Source organism: Zingiber officinale, chromosome 6A (assembly GCF_018446385.1).
Source record: "Zingiber officinale cultivar Zhangliang chromosome 6A, Zo_v1.1, whole genome shotgun sequence".
Lineage (NCBI taxonomy): Eukaryota > Viridiplantae > Streptophyta > Magnoliopsida > Zingiberales > Zingiberaceae > Zingiber > Zingiber officinale.
In genome coordinates, this window is record NC_055997.1 from 134,987,471 (window position 1) to 134,999,553 (window position 12,083).

At 34.5% G+C, this 12,083-nt stretch overlaps 1 pseudogene; it reads left to right on the forward strand.

The window, feature by feature from the left end:
* The first annotated feature begins 10,328 nt into the window (after window positions 1–10,328).
* LOC121995377 lies at window positions 10,329–11,192 on the forward strand (annotated as a pseudogene).
* Window positions 11,193–12,083: the final 891 nt, after the last annotated feature.

Below are 12,083 nucleotides of genomic sequence, written 5' to 3' on the forward strand. Positions count from 1 at the left end.
GTAATAGAAGTCATGATGGCCAATTTTGAGATATCCTAGGTATTTATAGATTATAGGAATTCCATTAATATTCTTTATCCATTTGTGCTAGAAAAATGGGGATCCTGCTTAGTAGTGTGGAAGTTGTTGTGAGTTCCTATAATGGTGAGTAAAGAGGTTCTTGAGCACGTTGTATTACCTTAGTTATCTATTTAAAGGAGTAGTTCGTTATACCGGTCTAGAGAAGTTGACTTTGGGTCTTACACACATGGTACAATGCCTAAGACTATATCTTTTATCTCACCTCGTGGTGGTCTTAATAGAAACTCTCCTTGGATGCATTCTTACCCACCCTAAAACTACTATGGGGAGGTTGGTAAAGTTGACCATAGAATTAAGTGAATACAAACTGGAGTATAAGTCGAGACTATCAAGGCATCAGGCCTCGCAAATTTCTTAGTGGGCATTGTGTACATGGAAAAATCTGATCTCTGGAAGGTTTTCATGTACAATTCAGTAAGGAAGGTTGTGGTGCTGGAGTTGGAGTAATATTAATCTCCTCGCATGGAGAGGATATCATCAGAGGACCCTCTCAACATGGCTGTAGGAGCAATCTGGGGGGGGGGGGGGGGTGGGGGCATTTCCTCCCATGTCATCAGTTCCCTCCGTCACTTACGACAGTCAATTGAATTGAAGTTCAAACTTGGAAAGGCAGTTTCTAAATCATAAAGTGTCCCACACTTAAAAAGATAGGCCGCCATTTGACACATAAGGATTGGTCCCTAATTATTTGCGGCGTGTCTTTGACATCCAAGTACAGCTATATGATGTTGGAATGGTCTCTTGCCTATACAACATAAGGATGAAATGACAAGAGTGAAGGGGACACGAGAAACTAGGTTTAATTTTTATAAAAAGCAATGTAAGTTTGAATGGGAAGGGGGATCGGGTCTTCATCATCCCAAGCTTCTTCTTCCTTTCTCCTCTTTTCTTTGATTCCAATTGAAGCTCTTTCTCTAATGGAAGGCGCTCCGACCCACAACTGGCTAAGACACTTCCCCAGTGAGGGTCTTTCTTTTCCAGCTTAAGCCCTCTTCCCAAGGGAGACATTTTATTCATTCATTTTGTTGCTAACTTAAACATCAGAGTGGCAAAGCTGGCAACATTGACCTTCGCTCACCGATATTCGATTGGCCGTCTAGGTCAACAACTTGAAGGCATGTCAAGTTGCATATACAGATAATGGAGCCCTAAGCTCGAAGGAGGATCCAAGGCCACAGACTAGAAGGTTGCAGGAGGATAGCTGGGTTATCGGAAGCGGAGGCTCTATTAGTGCGAACCTTTATTGAAATGTTGTGGTAGAAAAAGAAGTCCAGGATAGTGGAGGAGAAGATTCCAACCGCATCAGATAAACAAGACAAAAATTTCAAATTGAAGAACAGTGATAAATCTGAAACAATTGGAAGCATCATTTTGATGTTGAAAATAATATCTCAATAATCAAAATCCAGTGCTGCAACCTTCTCCATTTACTAATCTCGCCTTTTCTCTCTCTAAGATTACGCAGCATATGGAGCTATTATTTCCTCATTATCTTTTTCTTTGGTGGAAAGCAGCATATATGGCATATATTGATAGGGAAGTAGTTAGGCCATGCCATTGGATTTCACATGTTTCTGAAAGTTAGAACTACTCTTAAATGAGCAACTTAGATTTGACAAATGAGTATAAACGATCATTCAAGATCCCTTTCTATTATTCCCCCTTATTTTATCCGATTCAACAATGCCAAGTTCTTGTTATGGTACCCAAACAATGTTCTTATCTATGGAGATTGTAGTGCTCATCTAAATTAATTCTTTATTTACTGTAGTCAAATCTTTGGAAAGATAAGTTATTGGTTGCTAAAGAGAAAAACAAGTGATCATTCTGTCACCTCTGTTTGCCATGATCTTAATTATTCTAAGACGTGGTAAAAAGGTGATGGATTTATTTTAGACTGTCTAATATCGTCGACCCTATAGTAAGATAAATCAAAATATATGACCTCCTAAGTAGGTGAGATATTTTTTCTCATGAAAAATGAATCTCATAAAAATCGACCCTTATTTTAATATGATAAATCAGTACTAACTGCGCTACACCTATGGATGAACATCTTGATTAGTTTAATATCTTAAAGAAGGAATGGAGCAGGGGACGAATTAAGGGGCTGTGTATTAGGTCCTTGTGCCCATGTGCATCCAATTTCAAAAGATTCCGCTACACAGTCTATCCCACCAAATGTTGCTTATCATCTGGTGTGCCCTCTATTTTAATCTAATTTCCGTTTTCATTTTAGCTGTATTTTTTAATAATTAGTTTTTAAAATATCCTTATAGATAACCTACATTCAAAAATCAAATTTTAAAAATGCATTCAACAAGCAATTTTGTAAATATTTATTTCCGTTTGGCATTGAAAATGGGTGGTTAAACACCTACCGTTTGACATTGAAAATGGGTGGTTAAACAACTACCGTTCGGCATTGAAAAAAATGTCCAGTATCTTCATCCATCATAGCTAGAGCCATAAATAATATAAACATATAAAACAAAACACGTCAGAGAGAGACGCATCACCCACCTAAGTAGCTTATTTATTTATAATTAAATAATGAACTAACCTAAATGCTTGATAAATAAACAACTAGTTAAGTATAAAATCGATAAGGATTCTATATATCAACAAGTTTTGTCGAATACAATCAATATTAATTCTAGATTTAATGGTTCTTGACTTAGGCAACCAAATTTAATAAATCTAATCAAGTCCAATCCATCAATCTATGGTCATCTTATTATATATAACTTATGATGACACAACCAAGGGTATTCATTAACACTTATAACTAATATAAGTGAGTTGTCTTGATATATTCATGAGGGATTTTTAGTGTGTATGTTTCATCGTTGAAGTAAAAGGGGATTTTGTTCACCTAAGTGTGTCAGTCTCAGAATGAGATAAAGGGAAATAAATCATGTACCGAATAGCCTCCTAGGTGGAAAGACATATAATTCTTTGGGAAATAAATTCCACTAGAATCAACCCTTATCCAATAAAGCAACTCTATTACTCAAGCATAACATACTTAAATAGTGATTCAGATTTTGCAAACACTTTTGATCTTGTATTTTAAAGAGGATTTTCATTGACCAACTCTTGGGCAATCGTCAAATTACATCACCTTGATTTAGACATAATATATTCGAAAGGTTGATCCAAATGGCTTTAGTTTAACTAGCAAATTTAATAGGCCTTCTATTGATGTAATGTCAAGATTGACCATAGTTTAATTTAGGATTTTGATATTTGAGCAATATGATTATAGAGAGTTTAAGTGGGTAAAGTAAATTACATACTTGACATTGATTAGAAGTTCAACCGGTGTTAGTATTTGGCATTGAATGTTATTATCCCTATTATGTGAACTTATTTGTAAGTTGAACATGTAAATACAATTCGAACTCTTTAAAATGATCTAACTTATGTTTATTGAGCTTCGGGTTATTGCATATGAGTTCAATATATAGAACCCTTCTATGGACTGATAATTGAGCTCCATAGAGATTTAGGAAAATCTTGACCTAATTTCTTGTTTCCTATCGACAAAAAGATCTTCGGCGTTGTCATTCCCTAAGCCCCTTAGAAGACCTCCCTCTTCCTTCCGCTGCATCTTCTTCCATAGGGATAAAGCCGATGACAAGAACAATGTCTCTTCAATCAAATTCCTTATTTTTATGTTTATATATTACACATGTTTAATTGATGAAACTAGATTTTCTTATTCTTATATTTTCTATATGTGAGTTCTTTGTATTTTAGAATTCATACGGCTTAGGTTTTATAAGAATTTAACATGCAGTATTAGAGTCAAGGCTCTATTTCTTTAATTTCATGGCTTAGGTTTTATAAGAATTTAACATGCGGTATTAGAGTCAAGGCTCTATTTCTTTAATTTCATGGTAATACAGTTTAAATTTTTCGTTGATTTATTATTTGTATACTAGATCAAATTTTCTTAATATAAGATAATTTTTTGATCATCGAAAATCATATAAGAAGAACTTAGGATATGCTTTTTTTCCAAGATTTTTTATGTTGATGTGAAGAACAGTAAGAACAACGCCGAACATCTTTATATATATAAAGAATTAAAATGATTAAAATTTAAGATAATTAAATTTATTTAGGTAAATAATAACATAAAAATTGATAATTAATAAGAAAATATAATTATATGAATTTATAGAATTTACTAAATTTTTTCTAATTTTGTTTTTAAAAAAATATATTTTATAAGGATAAATAAGATAAAAAAGAAATATATTTTAACTACGTAAATCACGAGGAAATATTTTTTTTCTTTAATATGTTATATTACTTTAAACATAAAAGCTAAAAGCTTAGCTCGTGTTCATCTCTTCGGCACCACCTCCCTCTCCGTGCACTCGCGATGCCACCATCGTGTCGGCTGCCGCGAGCCCACAATCGTCGCCCCTTCGCATGTGGACCGAATGGCAACGCCGCTGGATGTGGGAGAACCACCGTCTCCTCTCCCTCTGGCCATGTCACGTCGCCTGATCGCTTGGCGTTGCCTCACCCATAACCACGTGTGTGTGCACAGTCGCCGGATGCTCATCGACTGACCACGACCATCGGCGTCACGACCCTCTCTTCCCTTAATGTTGTCGCCTGTCAGTGTCTTGACCACGACTATGCGATTCCTTAGTCACGATTGAGTCCACATAACGCCACCGCCGCCCTCCCCTTGCTAGCAAGCAGTCATCAATCGTTTACCAGTCTTTGCTCCAAATAGTATTGTCGTCGTCGCTACTAACACAGTCAGCCCCCGCTATTCACCACAGTAGGCAGTCATCGCGAGCAACACCTATGTGTGACTACAAGCCGCATAGTCTCATGCATCGAGTAGCCGTTGCTGCTCTCCTTGCAGAGCAACCACCGATGTCGCTGCTATTTCCACCTCTGACCCCTAGCCCTGACTCGGAGCAAATGCTAACCACAGGAAACTCCATCTAAGAAAGGAGGTAATGAGCTGCTTTGATTAGCTGAAAGCTCATTTGAATGCTAACCACAGGTTGATGTATTAATCAAGTAATGCTGGTTAGATTAACATGTTGATTGATTATTGATTACGAAATTGATTAAATAATAATGTATTATAGAATAATCAATTCAGAGAATGATAGTTTGATTATTTGATATTAATCGGAAGTTGATTACTTATAAGGTTAAAGAAATAATATCAGATTGAATTAATTTGAAAAAATAATTAAGTTAAAGATTGATTCATTATTTAATTAAATTTAGGCAAATACTAACAGATTAAATTATGTAGACTATTTATGACTACTAGAATTATTCTAGTACTTAGTGATGCTTTGCATTCTGCCCTTTAGGATTGGAGTCCGAAGCAGACTCTTTGACTTGAAGACTATTGTAATGATCTACAGATCGATGGATAGTTCATGCCTATCTTCTTTAGATTTTTGACTTTAGTACATGATTCTGTTATTTACATTTCTTGTATAATAGTTATTTTTATCTTGATATCTACTCTATGTTACTTCTTAAACTTGACCTTTTATTACTTGATCTTGTATTTTAATCTACTTTGATATCTATGTAGTCTAACTTATCATTCTTGATATCTATGTAGTCTAACTTATCATTCTTGCTCGGATTGGTTATACATGTAGGATATTCCCAAACTATAGTGTAGTTATGATCATATGCTCTTGCATTTATAACATATTATATGGTTATATACTTAGGCTCATATCTATACATGTTAGATGTTATATTGTAACAACTGGTAGAGTATTCTACTAGGTTATCTACTTCGAACGACCATCTAGGACTATTTGATTAGGACCTTGTTGTTTTAGGATATTTATGATGATACAACGGAGTTAGTTGAGATATTACGATTAGATGACTAGGCTTCCCTTGATTTATATTGTTACTATTGTACTTGCTATTGTACTTAGATGCATGTTGTTAGACTTTCTACTTATTACATTTCTATACATTTAAACTGCTCATTAGACTAGATAGTGGTATTGAGTTATCGCACGTTGACCGTAGCTAGACAGTTGAGCATTCTAGATCCTTGTTTGTTAATTAGGATTAGGCTTATATATAGTAAGATTGTATCGTAGTGTAGAATATCGAGTATCCTAGCTATTAGATCTTTGTTTGTTAGTTAGGCTCAGGCATATACATTAGTAAGATTATACCATAGTGTAGGATATTGAGTATCATACTAGACTTTGTTTGTTATTTAGACTCATGTCTATACGCGAACGAGATTAAATCGAGGTATGGTTATAGAGTGCTATATTGGATGTGATTATTGATTTTCTGTGTATCATTATATCATATATATCTTGTCGATTATTGTCTCTCATTCGTAGTTGAGAAAGTCGTCAACTATTGTTAGTATATCTTGTCGACCATTATCTCCCATCAATGGTTGAGAGAGTCATCAACGACTATTGATATATCCTCTCGACTATTGTTTCTCATTTGTGGTTGAGAGACTCATCAGCGGTCATGATACATACGACTGCCCATGAGATATTTATGGTAGTGAGTTCGCGTGTAGACAGTAGCTAGATAACCACGTATATACCCTGTATGCTCACAAGATTGTACGTGGTAAGTAGTGACTATTTTTTTACCCTGACTTCTCATAGGACCATCCGTGGTATAACGTTTCTCCTGCAGTTAGTGCTTGTTATGTGCTGGCGATATATATTGGTCATGTATTTGTTCATCCAGATTTGGATGTACTGTATATACTTTCGATTTATTGGTTATACCCAGTTGAGCAGGTTAGTGAGTGTTATGTTATTGGTTATGTTTTTAGATTAGTAGATGATTATATTAGTGCTCTTAATTTTGTAGTAAATATTTTACCTAAAACTGCTCCCTTTGATTTCCTTATATATAATATCATGCACTATTTTTTTTATACCAGCTGAATATTTTATACTCACTACCCTTTACTTTTTCTTTTTATTTCTAAGCTAGCAGATAGAGAATGTGTATTATCACTCAGAGATTCTACCTGTCAATCTCACATCACACTCGAGATCATATTTTTCACATTATGTCTTATTGCTTTGGATTTGTACTTAGTTTTGTTTGTGGACTTTAATCATATGGTGTATTCTTAATCGGTTGTGATATTTGTTGTGTTAGGTCATATCGGCACGCAGTCACTTTTAATTTTCATGTTGTGAATGGATTGTGTAAATCTCTCTATTGTATAGTTTGTTATCTTATATTTTCCACTATGTATTTATTTTCAATTTGTGAATTTATATTATGTCGTATCAAATATTGTCACAAGGGGTATCGTCCGTCCTGTTAGACAAGTACACATTCGAGGCGTGACAATTTTATTGATATCAGAACCACAAGTTGTGAAGCCTATTTTTGTGTTCGAATTTTGTGTCTTGTTTTCTTGATGTGACTTTTGAGTTTTGGGACCGGACAGTGACATGACATCTTTGAGTTATAGGAAATTAAGGTATACTTCTAGTGATTATCTTACCTTTTGTGTTCATTATTTGGTGTAGTTTATTATTAGACAAGTTGAATACCCTAGGAATTAAGGTATGGTTGGTTAGACTTCCTCCAATTTTGTCGGATGATGTAGCTATTTCTATATCGGTCTATTAGGTACTTATTTATTTATTATTCTAGCATGATGACACTTAGTGATAAGTCTTATTTATAGTTGTGGTCAAGGTTGACAATGAAAATAACCAGTTGACACTTAGGACTTGAACTTGATGAAGATGATGTAGATTCTTCTGCGACATCAATTGAGAATGAGTCAGAAAGTAGGACCTTGCCACTAAGAAATGAGTAATGGACAAGGCATATAGACCATACTATCCTAGTCAATAGAAAATTAATGTATTCTATTTTATGAGAACTTTCATTCTGGACTATTCGTATCAAGTTCGATAATCTAGAAAGGACGTCTCTTAGGGGTGGTGCGATGATTAAAATATGGGGTGTTGTTACATAAGGTCTTAGGGTCGAAACTTAGTGTGACCGAGCATGACCTCCCCCACGTCTTGATCATTTGCACTAATGGCTAGTAGCCACCTGCGATTTACCTCCTTCGTGTTGGCCTAGGGACAGATTGACGAGGGTGGAACGAGCGAATCACCTTTTACCACAAAATCTAGAAAGGACATTTAAATATATGAATTGCAGAAAAGATAAAGTTAATCAAGTCCAGGGCACAACGTGATAGGATGTCGCCGTTTTGGCTTTCACCCTAGTCCGTAACATTCGGCCAGTTCTCTCTTCACTCGCTGTGGGTTTTCTTCTCTTCCCCATTCCGCCTTGTCGTTGTTGGGCCGTCCGTTGCTATGGGAGCCCCTGCTGTTCTTGGACTCGATTATGTTTGGTTTGATTTGAGAGAGGAATGCTGCCTTGTCGATTCTCTGATGGTTGCTCGAAGCGCAGTTCGATTGACAAAAAAAAAAAAATGAGGCGCGTTTGTGCTGCTTTTTAGATTCTGCGTGGATTTTGGGATCTGTCGAGCCGTCGAGGTTTTAAGAATCCTTATCGAGGTAAAGAGTCGATTTTAAACGCTTGTGACGTGGGTTTAAGATGAGTAAGAAGTCGAACAAGGAGGATTTAGCGGAGGGCTACTTCATTGGCAAGGATGGGGGAAATTTACAGATGTACGATTTCAGGTTGGCATTATTGCTGTATTTGTAAAAGAGCAGCTGTTATCCAATGTTATTGCTGCCCAAGGGAAAGGTAGACTTTGAAGATACCACTACTACATATATATGAGTTTTTGTTCCAGGATTATTGGGAACTCATCAAGGATCAGGAAAAATTGACACTTGTTGATCTTCATCCAGCAAATGCTCTTCTTAAAAGAGGTGAAAATTGTCAGGCTAGATCATATTCGGATGGACTTGAGGAGGTGGAATCTGACTTTGATGAGTTTAAAGACAATTTCAATATTGGGTTGGCAATTTTGGAGGATTTGAAAGGCACATCTGTTAGATCAAAGAAGTGGCAAAAGAGATCCAGGCCAAAGGAAAAGGAGTTTGTTGGTTGGGGTTCATCTTTTGGTAAGGATACAAAAGAACCACTTACACAATTAGATGCGTGTGAAATTGTAAAGGATTACATTCAAGAAAACAAACTTCATGATCCTTAATGATAAGAAGAGAAAAAAAATGTTATATGTGATGAACGGCTGTACAGTTTATTCAGAAAGAAGAAAGTGAAATTTCAGAAAATATACAGCTTACTGGAAAGGCACTTTGCTTCAAGTGATAACTCAGACGATGTGTTGTCTTTTAGTTTGGAAGAAGGCGTTGATGCATTTGGTAGGCGAAAGGGCATCTGTAATGCTATCTCGTTATAACACTCACCATCTCATCAAAAAAATATTGGCTTACTGTCACATACTCATTATAACAACCTCATTCTTTTACTCACATTCCTTTTAACATTAACCTTCATTATTTATAGATCCCGTAATTCACTCAATCATTTTAAAATTAGATCATATTAAATAAATTTATTTTAAATATGTTTTAAAATATTTAAATTATTATTATTATTATTTTAATAATAAACTTACTTTTAAAAATATAATTTTATTATTTTTCAAAAATAATATTAATTTTTAATATATTTATTAAATAAAATAGATGTATGTGAAAAATGAAATTATAATGTTGAGAAAATGAAATTATAAAGTTGGGAAAAGAAATTAAGCGGCTAAAATTATATAAAGTTGGGAAAACGAAATTATAACTGAGAGGCTAAAATTATAAAGTTGGAAAAACAAAATTTATTTTAAATTACCATCTAATTATGATTCATAGAATTTCCAAAATTTTGGAAAATTTGAAGATTTTGCTTAGAAAACGACAAATTTGGAAATGGATGTGAGTATTGATAATTTGGTGGAATTTATGGATTTTGGGAAGATGAATATTCTTGCAAGTTGTTTGTAGAATTTAAGAAATTTGTAAAAAATGCCCTATTATTTTCATCTATTTCGGATAGAAAATAAGATGATAGAAACTTAAAAAAATAGATGGGGAGAATATTCAGAGAGTACAATTGAAATAGTAGTGAGTTAGAATGAAAATATATGTACATATTGATGGATATTTATAGATGAAATTTTGAACTAGCCGTTAAAAAATATCGTTAAAAAACTAACTATTTTATTTAATTTTTTATTTATATTTTATATTTTTTAATAAATAAAATTAAAAATATATATACACATGGAGTGGGCCAACCAACCCTGGCCCACCCCATGCATGCTTGAACGTGTTCAAGCGATGAACGCGGAGGCGCACCTCCACAACGCAAGATTAATTGCACAGTATGATTATAACGAGATATTAACATCGGCGTTGCAGTTGCTTTAAGAAACGGAAGAAAAACAATGATTACCAATTTGATACATCACATCTGAAGAATCATAAGAGAGACCTTTCTGCATTGAATTAATCTCACTATGCCTCCATAGTTAGCGAGAACATCAATTTGGTTTATATGAGGCAATTTTTAATTGTAGAACTTCTTAAAGATCCTGATACCTTTGAAGATAAAGTTTCTAGATGTTTTGGGAGAGTCAAACTTGATCCTAAATATTTCTACTCTCGGGCTGAAAAGATGTACAAGCTCGGGCAGGTTACAGGTGTTAAAAATATCTCTCAAACATACAAGATAGTGGCAATGTCCACAGCTATGGTTCTACGTGTATCCAATATGCACAAGGATGTTCCAATGTATATGCTAACCGATGATGACTTCCACGAGGATGAATGTGAATATCTATGCAAGTTAGCAAATAAAGACGTTTTCAATAGGCCACTGTTACAGATCTTGAGGAGAAGGTCAGAAGTATTCATGCTTACATAATGAACCATTGGATTGACAAGGAAATTTTGAAGTTACAGAAACTGATTGATCAAGCAAAAGAAAAAGGATGGCGTAGATTTCTATTTGAGTATATTGACAAAAAAGAAAAGCTTCTTATGCCAGAGGAGAGAAATCGTCTTCCTCGAGAAATTCCAGATGTAGTTTTCGATACCTGCCAAATTGAGGAACATAGCAATAGTCCACTAAATTCTCCTCCATAAAAGAAAGACAATGGATTGCAACTCCTTGTCCTAGAAATCCTGCTGTGACACTTAGATGGACTGTAGATCAAGTAATGTATAAGGGATCTTAGACCGTTATAGATTTTTCGAGATATTAGAATGGACTAATATAGGGGTATACTATTTAGTTGTTACATTAGATGAGGATACCTTAGTATTACCATCTAAGTAGTAAATTTAGGAACTAAATTTTTATTAATGGAGAGAATGTAATATACCAAAAATATATATAAGGAATTAAAATGATTAAAATCGGAGATAATTAAATTTATTTAGGAAAACAATAACATAAAAATTGATAATTAATAAGAAAATAAATTTAGATGAATTTATAGAATTTATTGAACTTTTTTTAGGTTTTAAAAGAATTTTTTTATGTTTTGTAGGAAAAATGGGGTAGAAAAGAAGATGGTTTAGTTATCCAATTTAAACTAGGAAATATTTATATTTTTTAATCCGTTGTATTACTTTAAACCTAAAAAAATAAAAGTTTAGTCCGTGTTCATCTCTTTTGGGCCACCTCCTCTCCGCTCACTCGCCATGACGTCGTCATGTCGGCTGCCGCGAGCCCATATTCGTCTTCCCTTCGCATGTGGACCGGACGACGATGCCGCTAGATGTGGGAGAACCACAGTCTCCTGTCCCTCTCATGTAGGGCTGGCTCAATCCTAGTTGAAGCCCTAGGCGGAAAAAGATTAAGACTTTGATATTATTTTTAAAAGGAAATCCTACTACTCAATCTTTGCATTCTTTGATTTCTTTATTTAACAATAATTAATGAATGACTCCCTTCTAGTAAAAAGAGTGTAATGTGTTGATTGAGTTATTAATTTAATAAAAAAAATGCTCATTACAAAATACTAAATTTAT